Source organism: Ruditapes philippinarum, unplaced genomic scaffold (assembly GCF_026571515.1).
Source record: "Ruditapes philippinarum isolate M1 unplaced genomic scaffold, ASM2657151v2 ctg244_1_1_1_1, whole genome shotgun sequence".
Taxonomy (NCBI): Eukaryota; Metazoa; Mollusca; class Bivalvia; order Venerida; family Veneridae; genus Ruditapes; species Ruditapes philippinarum.
The window spans coordinates 361,845-388,688 of NW_026852350.1; the positions used below are offsets into that span (position 1 = coordinate 361,845).

Consider the following 26,844-nt stretch of genomic DNA (forward strand, 5'->3'; position numbering starts at 1 on the left):
ATCAGCACCTGTATCATTGATCTCAGGTCTATCCTGTTAGCCAGTTATCACATTACCGGTGAGTTGTAGCTGCCTTTGGGAATTTTCGAAAAGATTTCGCCTTTCGTTCGTTAGAGAAATATCTTCCCGTTTTGCTTTGAAACTAGATAACGCAGATTACTTCCCCATGAGGTAGGTGTACTAATTATGCCATCGGTTTTGTAATATTAGAGATAATTGACTACCAATTATTCTAATTAACTCTTTGATCAGATAATGAATTCGATTTCAACCATATCATTCAACAGATCCAAGTGATTGTTTTAATATATGTTCATTTGTTCCCATAATTTGGGATATTGTTAGAGTTACATATTATTAATTGTTAATGATTATATAATTAATGAAAACTCTGAATAATTCCACAAAGATGACTTTAATTGATCAAAGTAAAATGTCGGGTCTGTCGAGTGCACGACATGTATGTTAGTTGTGTACCTTATATCCCACAAGCAATCGATGTAAATTCGGAAGATGGTCCAGGGCCTTATGTTAAAAAAAGATTTGTTCAACTTATTCTCAGACCTCGGGGATTCGATTGGTCACAAACTAGCATATAATGTATATTGACCAATGAAATCTTGAGATTCGAGACAGTGCTCAGAAAATGGTTTTATAACCTCAAGGCCAGAAGGTTGATATAAGATTAGTGCATATAAGAAATGACCTTCACGAAATGAAAATTCTTAGAGCATTTTCTCGAAATATTTTCCCTTGATACGATGCTTATTAATATACCATAAATTATATTCCATGGCATGTTTTCGCCCATTTATAATCATTAAATGAAGAAGAAAAAGTACAAACAATATAAGTTCATTCCACTAGGTTAGCACAAGTCACCTTTTGTCTAACGATGATGCTATAAACACAAAAGAGATTTCTTTCAAAGATAAAATAAACAGATTATCCCTCAAGATTAGATCTCGTACATGGTTGTGTTGTGTACACCTTGCAATATTATACAATAAGAAAACGATAAACATCTACTGTTTACAGAGTAAACACATATCTTTTTGTCTAAATATTTGTAGTACTTTTGGCTCATTAGCCCAAGTTAGCATAGTGTATATGCATATGTAAGAATGTAACTTATAATGCATATCGAAATAGCTACAAAATTTATGTTATCAAAGCCCTGGACCAAGCATCAGTAAGTTTAATAAATTTGCACGGCACGACCTTCACGTTATATCATAGCATCAATCTATTAATCTTCTAAGCAAGTTATTTCGTACTTAAGTTAATTTTAAAATTATATAAAATTATACGTGAGTTAACATTTATGCAGCGTTAGTTATGAAATAGCGTGGTCTTACCAGATGTAAGATTAATTAGTTAATTTGCAAATTTTGAGATAGCAGTTACTTAAACGAAATCATTTACTCCTTGTATGTTCTTACTTTCTTGAAATATTTTGCTTAATTAAATTAATATTTACTATTTATACACGTCTCTAAAAGGAGAAAACTTTGTGACAATACCTGCACTTATATATAAAGACTCGCGAAAGGTTCATGAAATTTGTGTGTTGCTCTTATAATTTCTCGCATTGTAGTTAAACATAATACTGTAAAGCTCAAGCGAACAATTAACTGCACAGCAAGTATATTTCGCTTTCATCGGTTTCCAGTTTTATGTTGTTTCTACGCTAAAACACCTCCTAAGACATCCCACGTACACTGTACATAGTTCATTATTCTTTATAGTGGTCTTTGTTCTGACGAACTGCTGATCTTTGACTGACATCTCCTGGCATTCAAAAGATCTTAATTGTAGTTGCAAAATATCATCCTACCAACAAAGGTGTGCCATTTCCATCAATTATTTTCAAAAACAGTTAAGGTATATCATTCAGGATAAGAGAAATTCATTCATTCTCAGAGAATTGAAAGGAAAACAGAGGCACAAATGAATGACCTTGTCATGTACCCTGTAACCTATAAGTTGATGCTATTTTGGAAAACCTCGATGTATATATTGTAAAAACCTAAAAACCCTATTGCAATCCCATTAAATGCCCACATTGATACATTGAATACCTTTTTAGATGTAACCGCTTTAGGTTTTGGACAACTTAAGGAAAGATTTAAGATAACCCTGAGAGTCACACCACTTTATACGTACATATATGAGCATTTTCCAAAAATAATCAAACGGTCTCTACCATGTATAGCATAGCTATAAGAGTCCGAGAAAGAAAAGCAAAGAACCTTACCAAAAGAAAACACCAGAAAGAAATAATAAAAGAGCAATTAGGGACGGAGAAAGTTCCATTAGCTGTGCTAAATGTTTGATGAAACATGTCAACACTGTAATTGCCCACACGTGCATGATGTTGAAGTATGTTTATACTATTAATGTTAAAAACATGAGCCTGACAGCTGATTATTTCAACTGATCAGTTATGACATATAAAACAGAATAGAAATGATGCATTAGTAGAAGTTATTCATACGGTATAACGGGTATCTAAATGATAAATCAGTCTGAAAAACGAATTAAAACCGAAATTGATTATATCTTAACCAGCATAGATATAGCCTATTTTATAATGAAAGGCACATTCTACGAGAAATGTTAGTTACTGTACGTGTAGTAAATTTAAAAATGTTGTACAGATTCATGGCAAACATAAAACCTTTTGGCTTTCTTTTCAGACTAAAAATTCATTTTACATTGATATAATTAATAAAGTGATTGTAATGAAAATCACGTTGAATATCGTTTTAAATCTCGTAGTTAAATTTTGACGTCAAAACATTGTAACACGTAACAGCTTCGGGTGCCACTCAACGAAGAATATCAATATTGGCTTTTTTTTGTTTCGCTTTTTAAAATTTCAGTTTCGAGAAAAGTTGCCTGACGCAATGGATAAAGGTAAGCTATGATCACGTGGTGTGTACTTTGAAAATACAATATGTAATATGAAGACAGAATTGCTGTTAGAAAATGCCGATAGGAATCAGAAAGATATTTATTTTAATACGTTTAAGTTGGGAATGGATTAATAAAGCGCTCTAAAATCGAGAATATATATGACGGTAGAAAGATGCATTGTCAGCGAATGTGTTGAATCGAATATTTGGTACTTTGTTCACAGTATAAATATAGCAATAATATTTTCAATGTAAATAGATATAATGTCATAAATGTTCAATGTTAATTGATATACTGTCAAATTGTTCTATGATAATAGATAATACTGTCAGAAATGTTCTATGATAATAGATTCACTGACATATAAAAAGATGTAAAACGCGATTTGTGCTTTTCTGGTCTTTCTATGTATTGTTTCACCCTAACAATACTTTCACGGGCAGTTATTTTGTACAAAATAAGAAATTTTTATGAAAAATAATTTCCTTAACTGTCCCATTCTCTGTCCAAAAGAATCGAGGATCAAAATAGAATTTGATTTGAAACTTAATTCAAACAAGCATTTTTACACAAAGATACGCCTTTTGACCTAGGTTTTATGTATTTAAACCCTCATTTTACGGTGGAATGTTTTCAATGAATTATAATATTATATAGATAGGTATTGTAAAGCTATTACCTATAGATAAACGTTGACCTTAGATGAATTTGTCACGTACATTCATAGATAGCACTTAATTATTTATATAAGAAATACTTACTGTCTTTTGTCACGTTAAAGAAATTCCAATCTGTCACAGATATGTCAAAATAAAATCTAGGACAATTTGTAGCCTTTTGTCATGAAAGGAATGAAAATCCACAAATGTTTTCTATACTACAAACGTCTAAACATTTATCTGTACGCATAAACGAATTCCAACTCGGTGAAACGTAGGAGAAAAGGTAGAACGAATTCACAACTTCCGAAGTTTTCAAACAAGCATACCGCGGAGATAGTTTGGCTGATTTCAACGATGGTTGGTAACTATAGCAACGGAACGAGCGTTTCCTATTTGTGAGTGATGTGTAATAACTTTGGAAAGAAGAATGCTTGAGTAGGTGAAAATCTCCCTTCCTTCCTCTATAAGTTTTTCTCTCTCCTTTAAACAAATTTTTAATTTGAATTGAAAACAAAATCGAATCAACACAGTCTCGAAGAAGAAAAAAACACTAAATGCTGCACCTTCTCTGGATGCCTGTGTTAGAAAGAAGCCAAAGACATTGATTATTGATGTACTTTCGATGCTGTGTGAAATGTATATGTGATGTATTTGCTATGCTTATCAGCCATCAGGCGAATCCGAAAGGCGGTGATTGTTTGATAGAAAGGCTTATCCGTTCGATCAAGTAACAGTGTGATATGACCAATATTGATCAAGTAACCGTGTAATATGATCAATATTGATCAAGTAACAGTGTAATATTATCAATATGATGTGCGGTCTGGTCAAACTATATCAAATATAATCAATCTGTTATCTCAGTAAAATGAAGCTCAAAAAAAATGCAATATGCTCCTTCTGTTTTAGGTATTAACATTTCCTAATTAAAACATCTATTTTCTAATTGTCCATTGGACTTAATGTTAATATATATATTTATAATTGCAATACAATGATTTTTTTAATTGTATAAATCAAACATATAAATTGATATAAGTCGCCATGCTATTACATGTATGTACTTTATTTCAAACTATAAAAGGATGCATCACATATTATTACCAAATTAATTTAGTAAATTAAATACAAAATGAAAATGAAATCCCGATGTTTTAAAATCGCCCATTCATCCAAAGGCAAGCGTCACCGAATTTCATCTAAAAATGAGAACACCTTTTTAAAAACTTTTTTCCCCCTTTGCAACATTAAAGAACTGTTAACTTTTTTCAAAACCTCCGAATTTTTAAGACATATTTACCAAATAGTCTAATAGCCTTATAAAATATGATCAAGAATGATCAAAATGTGCAAAGATTTTAGAAAATTAGTTTGACCTGGTCACCCAATTATAGCTAATAAGAAATGCATCATTATCAGAAAAACTGGCCATCAGGGAAGCAAATTTTATCTTGTTCCTGTATTTAGTCTAAAATTTGACGTACATTTCAGAAAGAAATATAGCGTACCCAAGTTATCATGAATTAGATGAACAAGGAGGGAAGGAAATGATGCAAGTAGTGTTACTAAAATCTAATCTCACGGGTAATTGATCTAATAGATTTTAAAATAGTAACATTTTGTTTCTATTTTTGAAAAAAAATCAGGATAGTTTTCTGTTAATATCTATTTCCTTTCATCTGATATGTTTATACCAATGAAAAAGAATTCATAATAAATGGTGTAGGCAATAAAATGTTATGTTTAAAATATCATATTTAGACGTAATATGCCAATATATGCAAATCTTCATTGCAAATTTCACAATAGATAATCATTAAAATAAGCTCTAAATAAATGTAAACTTGTCTGAATAACACAAAACATGCTCTACCAGACATAACAAGAACTACAAGCGTGTATCCAATATAAGAAATGCGAGCATATATCAAATATAAGAAATATAAGTAAATATCATATATAATTGTGGGCATGCATTAATTTAAAAGAAATTTAGCATGTATCAAATATAAAACGTGAGCATGTATCAAATATAAAACATGTAAGCATGTATCAAATACAAATGTATTTAAATGTGAATATGCATCAGATATAAGCGTATACGAGTTCTTAATCGATCTATTAATAGGTGTAAGATTAGTCTTGTGCTTTTAGTGCTTTTAATGGCGTCATTCCGCGGCCGTTATGAATGAATACGTATATTTTAATACGCTTCTTTATATGAAGTACAGTTTTTGTTATTTCTGCTTAAATATAATCAAACACCGGTTTCTGGTATTGACGGGAATATATCCCCCATTTTCAATGATAACTGTTAAGCTGGAAGTTACCGTTTTAAACAGGTACGTCTGTACCGGAAGTGAGAGTAAAATGCATAAAACACTGTACCAGCATATCTGATTATAAACATTCATTTATAGGAAATGCACCACTGATCAAAGCTTGCTAGAGAAATTAAATTTTTAAAAGAAGTCTTATACTTATACAAGGAACTCTTTTACATACGAAACATGTGGTTACTTGCAATAAAAATGTGCACTAAAATGATAACTTTTCAAGGCTCATGTTTATTTTTCTTTTGATCCTAATTGTTTCATTTCTAAATACATATTAAGGTAATTGGCTATAATTAGTTAATGACATTGTATTGAGTATAGAGCATAATATATATGTTTGCATCTCATCAACTATGGCGTAGTACCTCTACCTAGAACAATCAAATCGCACTTGACAGCTGTACTCAAAGCACAATACAGACAAATTTGGTCACGTGATAACGATCATATTGGCCTAGGGGCAAAAGGGAAACATGTTTTTCTTGTGGAACACATGGGCTTTGGTGATATACTGAATAGATACGTTTTGTTTGGTTCGAGATTTTGTTTGCCCAATGTTTTTGTCTGTTGATGCCGAAAGATTATAGAAACCATATTAAAGACACGTGGTACTTAGTGAATGTACAAAAAATTGTCATTCTTCTTTAAAGAGTTTATATACCCGAACAAGTGTTATTTAGACAATACTCTATAGAGAAACGCCATTCTTAAAGGTAACATGGAATCATTCTATTGCAAAGTTTATTACATTTTTGGAATATATTTTTATCTTGAAACACATCCATCAGTTAAGATTAGCAAAAGCATTTATGTAATTATTACAACACCGACTTCTTGAAACTTATAATTGTTATTATCCAAATCAGAGACATAGATATTATCTACATCTCTGTCCAAATATATAACTTAATACTTCAATATAATGCAATGTGTCATCACAATTAAATTACAGTAACAAAAACTCATTTTACTTTGCATTATATAACAAAGATTTACTTTTCCGATGTCAGGAACATTTTATTTATTTGTCCTGCTCTAATTCAATGAATCTGCGAGATTTGTATTAGATTCAAGACTAGATTTGAGCAAATTATAAGGTTCATATAGTGAAATGTTCTCATATTAAAGAATAGTACGTTTTTTGTTCAAGTGATGCTCATATTACCTAACAGCAGGAAATTAGATTAAACGAATCTTATATAACTAAGTGAACTATCTGTAAATAATAGACATTATGCATTTGAATAGGAAAAAAACGCTGATAAGCACAAAGATAAGATAATGATACAATTGGTGTAATTTGTATGTCTACATTTTATAGTCAGGACTTAAAGCGAAAATCAAAATTATACTGGAATTATTATTGTTACATTTGATAAATATTATATCTATTGTCAGAATACGTACAGCATAATTGTCATGAAGAAAATAGTTTACATTCGTGAAAACATCTCGTATAATATTTATACTTAAATGCACTGAATAATAATAATTATTTAACAAGGTTATCATTTAGGATAAGAAACTGAATTTCAGACATCAGTTGTTAAGCTTTACAAATCCATTCATGATAGATATATACCTAAACATTCCTGATAGGGACGTATCTATTCCTGATAGGGACGTATCTATTCCTGATAAAGACCTGTTCACATAAGATATAGATCCATCAATTCATGATATTGACCTATTCGTACATAAAAAAGACCTTAACATTCATGATATAAACATTTCCATTCATGATAAAGACCTATACATTCATGATATAAACCTATCAATTCTTGGTTTCGTGATAAAGATTATATGCATGTATGATATAGACCGGTCTTTTCGTGGTAAGAGATCTGTTTCTTTATAACAAAGACCTATCCATTCAATGATACTTACTGGTTTATTCATTTCTATAAACCTATTTTTTTCATGGCATAGACTTGTGTAGACATGATACAGAGCTATCCGTGCATGATATAAACCTATCAAGCATGATACGAACGTTTCCATTTTAGATTTTTACTGACCGGACGACACTTAAGACACTTACATTATCATAACCTTATTTGAGCATCTTAGTTTATAGCAACAAACGAAAAGACATTCCAGGGGATTTTTTCAGTGTTTTCTGAAAACACCAGTTCTTTGACCTAAATATAAACTGAGAACTAAAATGATGCCAAATGTTTTGCCTGATTACCTATATGTTACTCGTAGATAATGAAGAGAAAAATTCAAGATATAGGCGAGCAAGGCATGAAACAATATTTGATTAAACGTTTGATTTAACATGGAGAAAGTTATCTGAAAAGTCTGGTGAAAGCCCTACAGTAAACAAGCATAAAAAATATTATGATATTGCAAAATAATAAAAGAAAGTAAAATGTCCGGTAGTATTGACCTGTAAGTGAATTGCATTTTGCTCCCTAAGAATTAAAATCGAATGTCTTTGCCTTTGAACCTTGATATGAAATCATGATATAAACAAAAACACTTTTAGAAGGTGAAAAAAAGATGGTATGTTTAAAATTATAGGGAATTTTCCACCCTTCAACTTGTTATTGGGTAAAAAGTACGACAAAAATGTTGCCCCATAAAGGAAACAAATATAAAAGAAAATGTAAAAAAATGAAATATCAAACCGCGTTCTTATAACTCAGAAACGTTTCTCCCAATTTTCATTCCCGATCGTTTAATGAAAACATTTCCCCAATATCTTGTGTTTAAGTGCGGTGTAAGTTCTTAAATAACATCCATTGAGTGCTTTAAAGTGCCTGTAATGTATACAAAACATTCAAATGCTGCAAAAACATTCATGTTGCGCGTACAAAATGGTTTTACAAATAAAGATGGGCAAAAAAACAATTTGCTGAAAAGAAAATATACGGAGAAAAAATTACAATATCAAAATTAATGGTCATGGAACGAAATTCAACATTATATCGGAAAATGTAGAAACAAAACTTTGAGACAGGGCACATCTTCTATTTTGTTTTAATTCAAGTTTATATTTTAAAGAAGTAATTTTGTATACGAATACAAGGTAACAAAAATAGTATTTATTTGCCTTTCCATTTTTTTCGTTTTGCTTTTTTAAGAATCAGCTTTGTTAAAAATGCTTTAAAGTGAAAAGAAAATATTTGAATTTTAAAAACGAATGCTTGTATAAGAGAACATTGGGAATATATTGCCTTAAAAGCTAATGGGACAGGCATGAAATCATGAACGGAACGGTTAAATCCGAATTCAAAGTAGCATTTCCCGGACATTTTAATCTGATTACGTACAAAATCCATTTGTGTTAAAAAAAGAGAGACATTCTATGTAACAACTGTTTCAAAAACCGATCAGATGATTATGGAAAGTTTACTATTGATAAATTTAAAAAAAAACATCATAAAATATAGCTTTTTATCCTTTTAAAAGACTGAATCTAACTTAAATCACTCATAGAAATTAAACCTTTAAATAAAACATTAGGCGACATTAAAGTTTTTGGCAACAACAAATTTTGCTGCTTTAAGTACCAATTTTATGTATTTTTACATGATCAAATTGTTTAGCTTTCAACAAAAATCTCAGTGATAGTAATAAAAGAACATTTCACGTTTTCAGCTTCTGAAGATAACTCTCAGATAAATAATAATGTTTGTTGAAGCACTGCCATTCTTCAAAGTATCTATCGACAATACGTCACTTAATGCTTCAATGTGTTCGTATATAGACCCTTAAACATCTTCAGATATGACAGACGCCTTTCATTTTATACTGAGATAATGTGACATTAAATAGATAGAAATAGATTTGCAGACTTTGCGTCATGTAAAAAGTTTCATGTAATAGACACATATTTGAAGATAAGCAGTCAGTGCAATCTTTATTTCTTAAGTGTAAGCGTTTAAAACCAGAGTAATTAGTAAATTATATTGCAATGATTTTAACGATGTTATATTGTGATCTGTGATACATTCACGTTTTACTGGAGACATAATTCTAAAATACATCGTATTAAGACAGACGGACAGAAAATTTAATTGACTAATACAGTATTGTTTTTGTCATATATTTTGCATATATATACACACATATATTTGTTAAGTGATAAAAAAAAGAATCTCTAAAGAAAGCCCAAAACGGCAAAACTGAAAACGTTGTAGGCTCGGTTTGATTGAGCCTGTTCATGGACGGTGTTGGAAAGTGCAAGTTACCTCCATGCCCGAATCACCGACTTAAGTAGAATTTAACATTTAAATACGAAAATAGTGAAATTATGAATTTCGAAACATCCGCAGATGTGTTCATAACATGTAAACACAATAATAATGTCGTGCTGAACGATCTTCAAGGATAGGAAATATAACGTCTTTGATTAAATGTACGGGAAGACTATTTACGGCCACCACACGGCACAAATAACACTGATGTAACAATAGAAATGTAAAAATAGAGAGAAACAGAATCCCTAAAGAAAGCCCAATCAACACGGCAATAAAGTTTCAAGTTCAAACAATATACACTTTTTCACATGAATAAATAAAGAGATTATTTGGAGGATGATTCAACTTACATTTTCTAGTTAATTATAAAAAAATCAATTTACAGTAAACAATTTCTTAACATAAATGCGTTATATATGAATTTCGCCAGATTTTCAACAGAACCACAATTATCACATTTCAAGTTTATTAAGTAAATGATGTTTATAATGTATTTTGAAATTTTAAGTTTATAATATGTATATGTAATATTAACCAATCGTTAACAAAATATATCGAAATTAATAAGGGTTACAAACTCTAATTAAGAATAATATGGTATTCTTCAGGCTGTTATCTTATAACTCCCCGTGGGCGAGGGGTTTATACGCTCGCTTTAGAAGCGAGAGGTCCGGAGTTTAAATACCAGTTCAGGCAACTCATTTTTTTAATTGATTAAGCCAAATAAACATTGAATTGAATATCAGTGTTGCAATTAGTATTATATCCAATTTACTATAGTTATAACACCGGAAACAGAATTTGGTGACACTTTACAAACAAACTGGTTTATAATCTCTCAACCTTCACTTTTCTGACATTCTGAGACCCAAACAAATTCAGCGCCTTCTGTGCTTTGATTTAATGGTACCGTCTGCGATGTATGGTCATTGAATATGAGTCTCACTGGGAAAATCCAATTCAACCAGTGAATATGATACTACACCCAATGAATATGATTTTATAAAAAGTTCTGTTGACTATGTCTGGACAAATGAGATTGCAACTATATTTAGATCATATAATAATGTATAAGAATAACCTCATAATATTGTGATGTACAATATGTCTATATAAAATATAGATTTATATTTGCATGATATATAGATAAAAAAAATATTTACAAAATGATTAGCTCAAACTATTTTTTTTTTTAATTTTTAAAATTTTGATGAATAACTTTCCGATGCGATGAATAACTTTTCGATGCCAATGCAAAAGCAGCAGGTTACTATGAAGAATAGTTTACAACTTTACATCGCGTGCAATTTTCAATTTGTAAATTGGCAGACAAAATAATGTGCATCAATAATACGCGGGCTTAAAAGTAATAAAACATTTTATAATAAGCGTTTGATTGTAGAAAAGATGCCAACGCAATAGACTGCTCATTAAAAGAAAATTATTTTATATCTATTCATACCTTAACTCAAACAGATGGAAGTAATTTTGCTCAAGGTAATTGCATATTTAATCAGTTGCAAAAACAGATTTCAATTTTGAAATTATTATCTTTTGAGGAGAACAAAATATAAAATGATGAACTTCCTATAAAGTTTGGATTAGACGTATTAGCAATAATCGGTGATTCATGCCAGCGTTTTGCACTATTAAATCTTAACTCGTTTTGGAAAAAAACGGACAAACTTAACAATCTTCTTTTTCAACCAATTATAAATATATATTCTATCCGCAATATTCAGTATATCAAGATATAAAAAGTGTTTGCATCAAACACAAATTATGGCATAAATTGACTGATACGTGTCATTTCCTTAATGTTTAAAACATTCAAAAGAACAGTTATGTTTTACTTTATGTTATTCTCGTGCATTTATACAATTAAATATAATCCGTGATTAAAGTATATCTTCTACGAAGGTGCGGTTTTTACCTACAATAAGCAATAAAGCAGTTGACGTTTTGAAAATATGATAAAATTCAAAGGCTTTATATTGTTTATACTAGTTAAACAATCACTGAAAGACAAGGTAAAAAGTTGCTGGTGTCTACTGAATGTCTTCATCAGATAACTTAGTACCCAGGGAACACAGGTAAATAAATTAATTTCGCTTTTTTCTGGATATTATGAGAAATATGAGACCCATGCTCAGTGGGAAGGCAATGGCAATAAAATGTAATAACCGAGCAAGAGCATATATTCCTTACAATTTTGAATTGTTTACGTTCGTACCTGTGCATTCATTTTTCTCTTAAAGCATATAACAAATGTGTTGAGGGTTTTTTTGCAGTTTGTTTCTGGTAATTACTTTAAAGTATATGAAGAAATAGTGTTCGGGAAATATATAAAACAGAGGGTATGAGAAATGAATAAAAAGAAAATGTCAGAAATATCTTGGAAACCTGCCATTGCACACGAGTAAAGAGGAAAATTTGCTTATCCATGGAATAAAGAAGATACCCTTATAAATTAATAAGCATGAGTATATACTTATAACTTAATCAATTCTTTGTAAATTAATTGGTTTTCCTGTCAAGTGTATAGTAATATATTGTTCTGATTCGTAACTACAGAAAAAGGTTAATATAAAATAGGATTATCTTACTTTCAAAGCATGGCGTAATAAGACCTACATTTGATACAGAACGCTTGTGTACTTCTGTTGCTTTGCGACTCAATGCTTACAATGCATAAAGTCATCTGTTTATAAAGGTTTCCTTCTTCTCTCAGTCATACATCAGTTTTAATACGTTCATATAGTGATAATGAGTTCTGCTTAAGCGGTGCTAGGGAGCAAGGACGTAAAGTATGTTAGCAATCCTTTTACACTTGTCAAACAATAGCATGTTCAATTTTCTTGTGATAATTGTGATATTGCACGCCTACTGACAAAATCTTAGTTGAGCATATCCAAGAAGTTACACATGTCTCCTGGGTACAAGAAAAACAACAAAAAGTTATCATACAAAAATGTTAGTACAATTACAGTATGCTCAGTTTTATGGCACATACTTAAGCAGGTAAAAGAGGAAGACGGATGAAAGAGGGGTTTATTCTGCATTATACTCAATGTTATAGTAGAGAGCACTTAACGAAAGATATTGTTGTCATTGAAAACATATGATTTGTACGATAGGTAAATACAGTAGACACTTCAGAATGTTCAATGTTCAGCGTTTTTGTTATAAAAATGTTTATACTATTGCATAGTATATTCAATTGTAGTTCGTCAAAAGTAGGAAACATTGGTGTGAAGATATTAATCCTAATTTAGCATCAATTCTTTTATCAAATGTTTGTTCTTTTACATAATTTTCTTTTATTTATGTTTGTCATACTAAGAATGCTAAAATCATAGCCAAATACGGTTAAATTTAACATTATGTTACAGTCCAGATTTGACGGCAAAATTGATCAAATATAATTTACTGTCCATTGATGAAATGATATGTCTAAGAATATTTCATCCATGTTGGTATTCTCGTAAAAATTCGCTTTTGTATAATTGATATTAACAACTTGCAATAAAGATTTTTCCATTCCGATAATCTTGTAAATTTCATAGATTTGTAGAATAATTCAATCTTATATAGAAACGTCTACTTCTTATATTAAATAAGAAATATAACCAATATATGTAAAAAAACTGATCTTTATCATATACTACAAATTTCAAACACGCATAACAATTTGTAAGAGCTGTTAATTTTTATATTTTATATTTTACTACCATCAGAATTAAGAAAAGACATGGATAATGACCACATTTGTTTTAGAAAGGCATGTTTTGTATAATGCAGTTTAACGCAAATTCAATGTAAAAAATCTGAAAGATGTACTAACAACATAGTAAATGAATAAATCTGCGGTCACTTGAAAACTACAGTCAAGTATAAAGCTATATTAAGAAGTCTATGTTTGTATCTGAACTAATAATATACTTAGTTATCTGTGTGTACGTAGGAGAACCACTGTTGATATAAATCCTTCGGTCAGTTCGCAGAGCTATGCTGAAGCTCACAACTTGCAAATAAACCAATTGTACGATTTTTTGTAAGTTTCCGATAAAGTGGGTTGTGCATGTTAGAAATCCTTGCTAAAGCAAATGAAAAAGAAGTTGAATATTTTGTTGGGGAACGTAACAATTCACATAAATATTGTTACATGTAATACGACCGTACAACTATACAAACAATGCGATCGGGAAGATTTTGAATGTTTCATTAGTAATATCTTTGCACCTTTCCAGATGAACAGAATATAATCAAAAAGAAAGAACATGTAAATAATATGTTCAACAAACAGTGCATCTCTGTCAGCTAAATTAGTTTCGCATTCCTCATTGGATAGTTTTTTCCAATCATGCTAGGGCGTACAACTAGCTTGGTGAGATATGTGTTGCATTATAAAACGCACAGTAATTGTTTATAGAAAACATTTTAATTGCATTGTCAAGATAACGACGTGTTCATGTTAATGTGATTGCACTAGCAACTCCGTTATTTGTCTAAAATACGATCCGCTGTTTGTCCCTGATCTAGCCAAGGCGCATTTAACATACATTTGCAGACGTAGTAAAAACTTAAAATGCATTTTTCGTAACAATGTTATTTACTTACATTTCGTTATTCCTTTGATTTGGTATCATATCCCCCATTATATAGAATGGCAAGACACCAGAATAAGGATATTTCTGTGTATGTTTAAATTTCAGAGCAAGAACTTAGTCAGATTTTAAGATTACATTCTGCTTAAGACGTTGCTAGAAGACTGTCAACGGTAGCTTGCGTCCATAAACAGTCTCAATAAATCAGAGCCTGCAGCATTTCATTTTTGCAGTGTTTCATACAATTATCGTTTTGCTTTTTACAATACAAACATAAAGATACGGAAAGGCATTTTGTTGTCAAATAAATGTTTCCCTCTTACGTCTGAATAAAGGTTTTTAAACAATCATCAAGAAACAGCTATTTATTATCGGTATTACTTAAAGTGGTAAACAAACTAATTGTTACATTCATTGTGACAGAATCGCTTCAATCTTTCACATCAAAAAGGTGTAATATATCTATAGCATCAGATATTGTTAAACTAAGAAGAAAATATAACAAAGTATTGCAATGTGCGATTCTGTCTGACATACTAGTAATTTGCTCATAGATATAACATCAAAGAGGATTAACAAGCATGATATTATATGCACCTCATTATACACAACCTTCCTTGTAGCATTCCTAACACATTTGTCAGAATTAAATGTATAAAGCAGACGAGATTTGCAACAAAGAATATAGTCTAATGAATACACTATATGATTGTTATATCAAAGTATAAACAGTTAATGCATTTATATATTACTTCTGTATTTTATTCATTTATTTAGCTACAATATTACTTTTCTAAAATCCCTTTTAAATGAACATATGATATAAGTTGTTACAAATAATATTCTAACAAATACATTCTATAAAACCTGTAATTCAGGTACCTATATATTAATTTTGACGATTTTCCTTGGACTGTCTTAGATGCAATATATTTTTCAATGTAATTTACGAAATGATTAGATATTATCATGCATTTTAAAATTCATCAATATTATAACCATGAGATATTTAAAACATTTACGCCATACTTGCAAAGTTGGCGTCATTTATTTTTGCATTTCTTTTAATAAGATATATGGTATAAACATTTTATCTAAGTTTGTTTGATGTAAGACTAATATTTATGTATCAATATGACATCAGAGAAAATAATATTGTTTGTTAATCATCTGATATCAAGATTTGTAATCATTCATGTGAAAGAAAGCAGAAGACTGTAACTGTATTCAATGAAAATCTCAGATATTATAGGATGTATCTCATAAGCTTGATATTGTCCAAAAAAAGTCAGGGATATAAATAATTCTTTCTAAAAATAGACAAGATTGTCAATCAAACTTACCTTTGCTATTTTGTCGAGAATATCAAACTTCTGATGATTATAATATAAGCTGTTAATTATTTACCGAATTACGAAATTCAGACGAAAGTTTCCAATGAAAAATATGTAAGAGAAGTATACTTTTGGGCTTCAAGTTTGACATACAGATTCTATTTGACTAATTTATTTCATTTCAACTGTAATTGTTAATTCAAATAATGATGGTACTAGATTTTTGACGAAATGCAAATTCGTGTGGAATTTTGAATATTTAATTCGATGCTAGGGAGATGGTGAAAACATTGCACTTTTTCATCGTCTAGAAAATGATGCAGCCAATCAGAACCTCCCGATTTTACTATTTTACTAATAAATCTTTTTTGTTTACCAATGCAAATGGTTCTCCTTTTTTCTTAAATGTAATTACTGGCAGTTAGAACAATTATACTTACTAATACAATCACCTTTTTCCAACCTTAAACAGACTGAATTAAAAGTAAACTAATAAAAATACGTGAATTTCGTTTGGAATCCCATTACAAATATTTTCTTACATCTAAGTAAGCAAAAGTCAAGTATTTTATTTGCTCAAAACGATATTCGCTTTATTTCGGCGTCTAAAGAATTCGCTTCTTTCATCAAACCACAAGAAAATATATAATGTTACTTAAACAAAGCAATGTTTTTGCAGAAGGTATGAAAGATGTTTACAAGAACCAAACTTGTCCTGATAAAATATTCTAGAAAGGTTCAGCAAGAGTTTGTCAAACAATAACTTAATTGTTTCCATTGTGCGTCTTTTGTTATTTATTTTCAAGGTCTACGTATTTTGAATTGATATGGCAAATACCTTATGCCATCAGAAATCCATCTTTTGAAATATATAAATAAATCTGTAATGTTTTTACACGGCATTTTTATGATGATCATAATAGACAAAAAACATGACCTTTTAGCTTGCTTAACTCATTCAATACACTCATTCGGACATTATTACCTTCACTTGCTTTTTGTATTAGTTTTATGGCAGTTTTACTACAGATTAATAGAGTGGTAAATCTACACATGTGTGATTGTTGAGAATCAAACAGGTACAGTATAATTGTTTATATTTATAAACAGAATGTCCACGTGATGTGTTATATTTTTCGTTCATGTACCACTGGTTCATAAGCTGTTTAGACACTTCAGGGATTGGTAATTATTGCACTGTCGTAAAATGTTCTACATGTTCTTCTTACATTGTGCTTTTTTTATTTTTCATGTAACTTTTTCATGTTATTAATAGTTGTCTTACCAACGTACAAAATACAAAAAAATACAACACGTTTTTACCCATACATAAAAAGTCATTTTATTCTAAAATAATTTATATTCAATAAAATTTGATAGAAAAGGCATAATTCTTTATGGGAAATATATGCATATATCATTTTTTTCACGCAGCATTTCAGAGCTATAAAAAGCAACAACATCTTTCAATATAAGTACATTTGCAACAGTTATACAATAATAAATTTGATATCAACCAAACTCATTCATTCACATTAATTTTCTTTCATGATTGCAGTCAAGTATTCAATTAAAACAATTACTAAATCAGAAATAATATTTATACGTTTGCAACACCTCAAGATAGTACCATTTTAATCCAATACAATATTGTCTGCTGCTTGTATAATAATCATATTTTCCCATTGCATACACTAGCATAGTATTTTTTGTGCAATAAATTTATAAGAGTCGCTATTACTTATGTATTAGTAATATTGAACGCATAATAAAATGTTGTATTAATGACATTCTTGGCACTGGCAAAGATGTTGAATCTACTTATTCTAGCATTTTGTTTGATTGAAACAAACGCTACAGGCATATGGTTTTCGTTAGTGTAGACAATATCTTATGAGGAAACATACAAAGGTCATGGTCATAATATAGGAACAATCAAAGGAATAAAGGAATTTAAGCATATTCCCAGAATTTATTAACACTTTTTAATAATAAGCACATAATTATGTGGATGAGACTCTAATAAATTCTCGCTCATAGCATGGTTATTATTTTCGTTTCTATATATCTCTTCAATAAAATATAATAAAAGTATTGTTTATAGCAATATTTCACACACTTTTTACGGTATATTAATATTACCAAATGCCAAATTTTCGCAAATAGAATAATAAGCATATTGTTAAAAAAGCATTTTAGTCGTTTTCTTCAAACATGATGTCTTATTCATTGATTCAAAAGAAATAGAGAAAAAACTGAACGCTAAAGAATGCCCAAAAACAGGAAAATTGTGACTGTTTCAGACTAGGTTAGATTGAGCCGGTTCAAGGATGAAATGGTAGATGCAAGCTACCGTACACGCCCTGTAGCACCGTTTCTTCTCTTTCTTATATGTTGAATATACTTGTATAGCATTGTCTGTTCTGCAACGTTTTTTCATCAGTAGGAAGGTTTTAATTAATAGTTTAAGTCAAAATGGCCAATCTTTTCATTTCAAATCTACCATCTGTTCAATTTTTTCATTCCAAATCTATCATCTGTTCTGTCAATGAAACTTTTTAAGTTTTACTCCCGTTAGCGTAGAGCTTTGAACTCTGAATGTTTACCCCCAAACGCTTATATAGATTACATATTTACATTTCTTAAGCCGTTGAGAGCAAAGTTTGTTTGGTTAAGCATTTTGAAGGAAAGTTTCGCCCCTTACAGCATAATGTTCTGTAATTTATATCAGAAATATATAATCCCATAGATACAAAGGTATGCCGATTCCTGTAGAGATGCCAAAGAAATGTAAATCACCTTAGACAATCCCGAATCACCTGCAAAGACATGTTAATGTGTGTTCCAGAAAAAGTTTTCCCTCTATCAAAGATTCGAGTAAACTTGTGTAGGAAATAGTTCCAACATACCGGGTATTTTTTAAATGGACTTTTGGTTCAAATGGTGAATACAGAATGCTTCAAACCGCAGTGGAGTTTGTGTTCTTGAACTTGCAACTATACTGAAAGAATTTGGTCCAAATACATGTACATATCAAATTTAAATTGCCAGTTATCAATGGTTATAACGATATCAATTTCTAAAAATGATATGAATTTTCGTACGAGTAAGGTATCTCCTTTCTTTAACCCGTAACAAAAATTCAAAAGGAACAGTAAGCTTGTGCTTTTGTTAAATTTCAGTATTATTTGTACTTCTTTAAACCGGTGCAAGTAGTCCCAACCCCAACAAGTAACCTGGTCCCCCAAACACATTATGACATTATGCGTATACTATAAATCGTTCATTTTCAACTGCTGAAAACTATTGAATATAAAGAGATGCATACATAAAATGCATTTTATAACATTCTTCAATCGTGCCAACTTGTGCATTCAAGTAAATTTGTGTTTCCATATATACTTCTCGTCTATTAAAAATACTCCTGTTAGAATAATTAGAGTTCCTTTTCTAGAAGCCATGGTTAGATAAAATTATAGCAAAATACATATAAAAAGGACTAAGGATTATTTTCAAGTGTCTGGGAGATAAAGTGAAAATTGTAAACACATGTAATCACTTCTTTAATTGAATTTTTCAATTGCCCGAGATTTTTCTTTCATTCGTTCAGCTTGAATCAATTTTACCAAGATGTATCTATGCTTGTGGATTTTCTATAAGTACCATTTGCTTCTATCAAAATGTTCTTATAAGATGTTATCGCGTCGTTGAGAAAGAATTACAATTTATTTTCATGAAAGGTGGGCATCCTTTCAGCGATGAAAATACATCAAAAAAGCAACAAACATTTCAGACCTTGTAAGAATGTGTTTATTCATGAGTATTGGAATAAGTAGGATCCATTTACCCCTACCTAGCACCGCCGGGGATATAGGGTATCAATAATTACATAATGACAATTCAGACATATCAAGATAAATAATTATAAGGAATCAGAAAAGCAATTTTAATGAAATAAAAACTTTGTCGTTATTGATGTTGTTGTTGTTTATCGCCGTCCTCCTCTATGATGAAAAGGTGGAGGAAGGAGATAATTGAGCCGCGTCACGACAAAACCAACATAATGGGTTTGCGACCAGCATGGATCCAGACCAGCCTGCGCATCCGCGCAGTCTGATCAGGATCCATGCTGTTCGCTATCAGTTTCTCTACTTGTTATAGGGTTTATAAGCGAACAGCATGGATCCTGATCAGACTGCGCGGAAGCGCAGGCTGGTCTGGATCCATGCTGGTCACAAACGCATTATGTTGGTTTTGTCGTGACGCGGCTCAATTTATTTCTAAGCTTTATTATTAGTTGTCGCTGAGAGTGGTTGTTATTTAATATTGATGATTTTTCTTGCTGTTGATGCTGCTATCATATTTTTATGATTTCTTTTTTCTGTTTTTAATGAACAATGCATTAGTTCTCTATTTTAAGGTTTTAATTTTCGTAATGGAAAATACATCATTGTTTAATTGATAGCATCAAGCTGAATATCTAGAAATATTTTACGTGTTTGAATAAGAGTATCAGAGTTTAAGAGTATATTTCACTTTATATATTCTGAATTAAATCAAGGAATTAACTAATTCCAAAGTGTATAATATTACATATATGTATAATATATCTGTAATATTACATACAAATGTTTTTGAAATGGTTTGTTACAAGTATTAATTGGCAACAAAATCATATATTTCTATATAACTATATTTCTATAGTCTTCACATGATATAGGTGTTCTTTTAGGTGTCAATTATTCAGAATCAAATGAATAAGTTTTCAAAGGGAAGTAACTATGTTAATCAATGTTTCCTGTTAACGAGAGAGTGATGTCTGTCTGCAAATAATAACAGCGGTGCAATAAAATGATACTGTTGCCAAAAAGTGCATTTGCTATGTAAAATGCATCCATTGGAAGCTATGATATGCATACCACTCATTAGCAACAAATCATCCTTGATCATGGAAGATGTAGCATGACTTCCCATATACATGTACATTAATACTATATTAATATTATTACTTTGGGAAATGATTATAGCTAATGAGGTTTGGAATTGTACCATACAGAAATTGGTTGGGAGAATATTATGACAAAGTACATGTAATAATGTATACTTATTACATACATGTAATTTGTAGTTTGTCTAATAGATTCTTCAAGAACAGAAATAATCTAAAACATCATATCTTAAATCAGTCTCAAGAAATTCTTTACTGAGTTTACTAATTAGCAGGATGCTAAATGAAGAAAAAAGTAGAAACATGCATTTTGTCAGCAGAATTCTAAACAGTAAATGTTTTAAGCAGTTTGACAACAGTTAAATAGAAACCACATGTGGAATGTGTACATGTATCACAGTTTCTTGTGCAATGTCTAGACATTGTGGCAGATATTCAACTATTGATACTAGTATTAGACTGCAAATAAGTGTTTTTGGTAACTTTACAACAATGTCATGTATAAGAATTTGAGCCGCGTCACGACAAAACCAACATAGTGGTTTGCGACCAGCATGGATCCAGACCAGCCTGCGCGTCCGCGCAGTCTGATCAGGATCCATGCTGTTCGCTTACAAACCCTATTTCAAGTAGAGAAACTGATAGCGAACAGCATGGATCCTGATCAGACTGCACGGATGCGCAGGCTGGTCTGGATCCATGCTGGTCGCAAACCCATTATGTTGGTTTTGTCATGACGCGGCTCATTTGTGTAAGGCCTCAAACATTGTATACATAACGAATTAAGATGAACGCCCACGCCTTGTTACGTTAATAGACTAACCATATGCCTTGAATTCTGGTTTACTTTAGAAGGCTTTGAAAAAAATTGTAATACTCATAATTTATGAAGGAAAGTTATCAAGGGAATCGGCCAATTATGATTCTTTAATGTACTTCATGCCAAACACAGCTAGATAAGAAACGTTGTAAAATCCTTGAAATATAAAACTGTTTTCATTGCATGATTTGGTTGACGTTCTTGCAAAATTATGACATATTTATGCAGAAAAGATATTCAATTTAAAACGATTTAAACGTAGACAAAATGATTTAACACTTTCATTTCATTCGTTGTCAGACATCACTAACTTTATCAAGTCAATAAAAGTGTCAGGGCGTATGTAACAAAAAAAACAACACTTAACAACGGAAACAAGTAAATCTTCCGTTTTCAATCTGTACATTGTTGATAGCTCGCTGTTATTTTTAAAACTCTTGGCTAAATTGTATTAACCTAAAAACTTAAAAGTACAATATAATTTAATAAATATTTACAAACAACTGCACAATTTAGTCTAAGGGAAGCAATCGTAGCAATTAGTATTTTGATTATTCGGTTAAGAGTTGTTTCCCTTCCGTTGTTAAACTAAAACGGACAACATACTCGTCTAAATCAATGTAGCAAACAGATAAAATTGAAAAATGAAATAATGTAAGGTCTTTGAAAATAAGAAAATATATTCCTTACAACATAAGGATTCTCATAATGTACACAATATTTATCATGTCTGATTTATATACACAATGTCAAGCAAGCGAAAAAAATTTCCCGGCAAAATATGTTAAAATGCAAACCTATGACGAAATGTATAATAAAACAGTTGGCAGCGTGTAACGAGACTAGCTGATTAAGCAAATGTGGGCTTTATGAGTATGGTAGAATTCTTCGACGGTATAAATAACAACCATCATTCTGCTATTTACCTGTATTATGACATTTGTTAAAGTACTTAGCGGTTATTCCTCTTCACCCAAAAATCAAACCACATTGCGCAATGGGTGTTGAAATTTTTTTCTTTTTTTTCAGGGCCATATAAAAATGTTAATCAATTTCAGACTTTTGTTTTGGTTTACGATTTTGTTATCTATAAAAGGCGTGTAAGAAATATTCAAATCACTGAAAATGTAACTAAAATTGAACTTCTATTTTATGAATAATAACGAAAACTGTGCAAATGAGGAAATCTTTTTAGAACGTTGAATTCATTGTTGTCATCGTTAAATTTTAAAATTGTAAGTGCCTTTGCATTAAACAAAGCTCATATAATCTAATCCACTATCATTAATTATTTGATTGTTTACTGTATGGTTGGTTGGTCTTACGGCGCACCAACACAATTTAGGTCAAATGGTGCCGACACAAGAACGATGATTTTGGCTAACCTCTTAAAGCAACACCAGGGGTCAAAACTACCTCGCCTACAGGGGCTAAGAGATACATAGACTCTAATAATTCGAAACTATTTAGTCCCCTCGTAAGATCATGAAGGGCTAAACGGTGGCTGCAATTTTGATGTCTCAACTATTAAAGGCAACACCTCAGCCACTACGGGAAATTATTTTAATAAATAAGTTTAAAATCACACTGTGCATATATATCAATAACCTTTAGATCTTTATCATAAGGTACTACTTGGAAAGTGAAGGAGAATATAAAACACTTCTGATCGAATGATAAATATCATTTGAAGCATTGGATAAGCACCGTACTTAGCAAAAACATATGGAATTTAACATTTTGGTATGCTAATTCGTATGCACTTATTACTGTTTATGTTTATGATTTAAGCTCAAACAGAGCACGTGATATTGTGATTCATTTTTTCTGTATTTTCATGGCCAACTCTTGTTAACAAATTAAATGTAGAAGCTTTCGCATTTAACTAGAAAATATAGTTGATCTCTAATAATATGCTTGTTCAGAAATGAGTCCACGCATACAACATTGATTATATGTGCGTTCCCATGAGCACTTGAGTAAAACAAATGTTGGCATTACACGCATTTCCTTATCCACATTGATTGTTATCATAACATTCATCAGCTATGAACTGACCGTGTACAGGCAACATTTATTGTTCTTTAATTAATCTTTCCCGAAGGTCAACAAGACTGGTTGTCATTCCAGCCATAGGCATGTCTTCCTGAATTACCGTTAACCTTACAATAACTCTTTATTTTGCTATTAATTGGCCTTGAACATACAAGAACAAACGCGTGAAAACCATTTATTACATTACAGCCTAAAGGCATTTTTGTACCTATTCTCCAGTAAACACCCACAAGCTATTATTAGCAATAGACTTTTGGGAAAATTGTATATGTCATACACATTTGCACAGCGTGAAGAAAGAAAGGTACGAACCATTGAACGTATTGATTGCATTAAGAAGAGAATTTCTATGTTCTGCTGAATGGAAGGCGTTAATGAATGTTAACAATGAAACAAACTATAACTTCTGAGAATTGCTCTATATCTAAACCAAATGGTAAAGCTTTTTAAAACATCGCAGACTCGGCTACATGTATAACCAATATGTGTTTATGAAATTTAAAAATAATCTACACAAAATTAAAATGTGTGTTAAATAAAACAAATAATGACATATTGACTGCAGTGATAACATTGAAAACATTTTCTTCCAAATTTATATATAAAAACAATGTATTTATTGTATTCATATTTGAAAATCTAAAATTGAAATTAGACAAAGATATTTAAGAAAAACGTCACAAACTATCTTTGTTCCCTGAGTTTTCAATTTATCAAGGTTTTAGATATACTACCGGTATCATCTGTTGCTGTCACAGTATTTTTACAAGCTTGAAACCACATTCAAATGGTGTATTTTTTTTGTATAATTCGAAACTTGGTTTCCAAAATTCGGCGAATGTCTGTTTTAAAGTTATGTTGGAATAAAACAGAGCCTTATCAAATATGTTTTCGTCATCAGTGCCAATTTAATTTAGTTACAGGTTAATCTAACATGTTTTTTTTAGCATTAGATAATTATTTTTATCTCAATGTTGAAGTAAGATAACGGTCACATTAAATACAATTATTTACGTCCTGGTTAACATCCAAGCAACAAATAGAAAAATGAATGCCAGTATTTTCCAAAACAAATAACAATAAAACTAAAAAACCTGTGTTTATTCTGCTTACTGTTTAGAAAATACTACAGTTTATATTGTAATTATTACAAAACGTTATTAATAATAATACACTAGAAGGTGAATAAACGTTTATACGTAACATCTTAACATTCTTGTTACGAAAGTGATTAGCCTTTGCCATTAGTATAAAGCCAGACCAGAACGAAGAGTTTCTTACAGTCTCACAAAGGCTTAAACTGATTTTTTGTATTATTAATATTGGAATCCCTTTAATTTTAAATTGACTGTTCTAAATTCAAAACTGGACAAATCTGTAATACAAATTCAGAAGGTTTAGAATTAATTAACATATACGCATTTGTATGATTAGTTGTTTGGTTGAACTTGTAACATGCATTTTGTATCGAATCGTACTTTCTTAAAATAAAAGGAATAAATCGTTTTGGTTGCTATAACAGGTTTGGCGAAACATATTATTTCCATATGCAAGAAGAAAGGGAGAACTGATGCAATGTTCCTCCTTATAGCGAGAATATACCATTAATAACATTCTGCAGGGGAAGATGTTAAAGAATTCTAGATATGAAATAAGGTAACAATTCATTCTCTCCCTTTGCTTTGACAATTAGCGTTGTCGGGTTAAAACGGAACGTTTTAAATGACAAGACAAGACTGAATTAAAAAATATAACTCAAAATGTAGCAGAACAAAAGATGTCTTGAGCATTTGCTTCATTTTATGGCAATGTGTGTGTTTAAGACTAAAACACATGTTTTGAGATATATCTGGGCATGATTATGATTATTAATAGAACATAACAATTCCGATAAAAATCAGGCAAAATAAATTTTCCAATAAAAATCCAGTATAAATCCAAAATGAACAAAAATGAATCCCTAGTGCAAATCAAAACAGAACTGCACGATAAGCCTTTACAAAGAAGAAACACATAACAGAGCATGAAAAATAGGTAAAAGATCATAATTATATGTGCTGAAACATGTATATCTATGACAATGAATATATACAACAAAAACTTTAAACATAGGGAGACAGAACGATGCAAAGTTATTCTTATATTTATTACAGAATGCTATTCTTCCAAGAGATCAACATACTTTTTTTGCATACAAAAATATTTCTAGTCACAACATACATCAACGCATCTCATGATGAATGTACACTTTGTGTTTACATTATTTGGTAGAAGAAAAAAAGATATATATGATCTTTTCAAATACTACAGAAATAAATATTCAACCCGTTACTTCTCAAATACCGCTAAATGTTCGATTCTTACTCTGTTCTTAAAGAAAATATAAATTGCCAATTTGTCTGATCAGAAATTTATTTTATTTATTTTTTAATTATCAACCAAATTTAAAGTTTGACCAGCTACTGCTTTGCTTTCTTTGCTTTCTTTACCTTTCAGTACCCGTACAGAATTTGCGCGAAATTTCTGATGCATCAGAAAAGAGAATACCTGATATTTGATAATATGTCAAAAGGTTTACCAAATATAGCCTAAAGGTGTTTGATGTGGCGGTGATGTGATATATATCAATTGTGAAGGTTTGCATATCTTGTACAGATTCCATCTATAAATGTGTCTCAAAGCATTATCATTAATTGAACAGAAACACTTTTTTGTTGCAGTGTATGCCATATAGTAACGTTAATATGCGTGTATAGCAATCAGCATAATGTATAACTCTTGAAGACATACTTATGTTTTTGTTAGTAACATGTGCTTTGAACAGGTGAAGGGTACAGGTAATGATGTAATTGAACGTACATTATTCAAGATTGTATGGTTTCACGTAAAATGCCTGAAGTATTATGACACTCTTTAATATGCTAATAATTAAAGGGTTTAAGGGTTGTTCTTTTT

At 30.6% G+C, this 26,844-nt stretch overlaps 1 protein-coding gene across 4 annotated transcripts in view; it reads right to left on the reverse strand.

Moving 5' to 3' along the window:
* Positions 1 to 26,844, reverse strand: part of LOC132757815 (filamin-A-like) — a 152,523-nt gene that overhangs the window by 31,520 nt on the left and 94,159 nt on the right. Inside the window, exon 1 of one of the 4 annotated variants that reach the window (XM_060749267.1) lies at positions 3,681 to 4,079. The exons of the other annotated variants lie outside the window; for them this stretch is intronic. The gene's annotated coding sequence lies outside the window, so the exon portion shown is untranslated. Of the gene's footprint in view, positions 1 to 3,680; positions 4,080 to 26,844 lie in introns of those variants that run through there. 4 annotated transcript variants of the gene reach the window in all.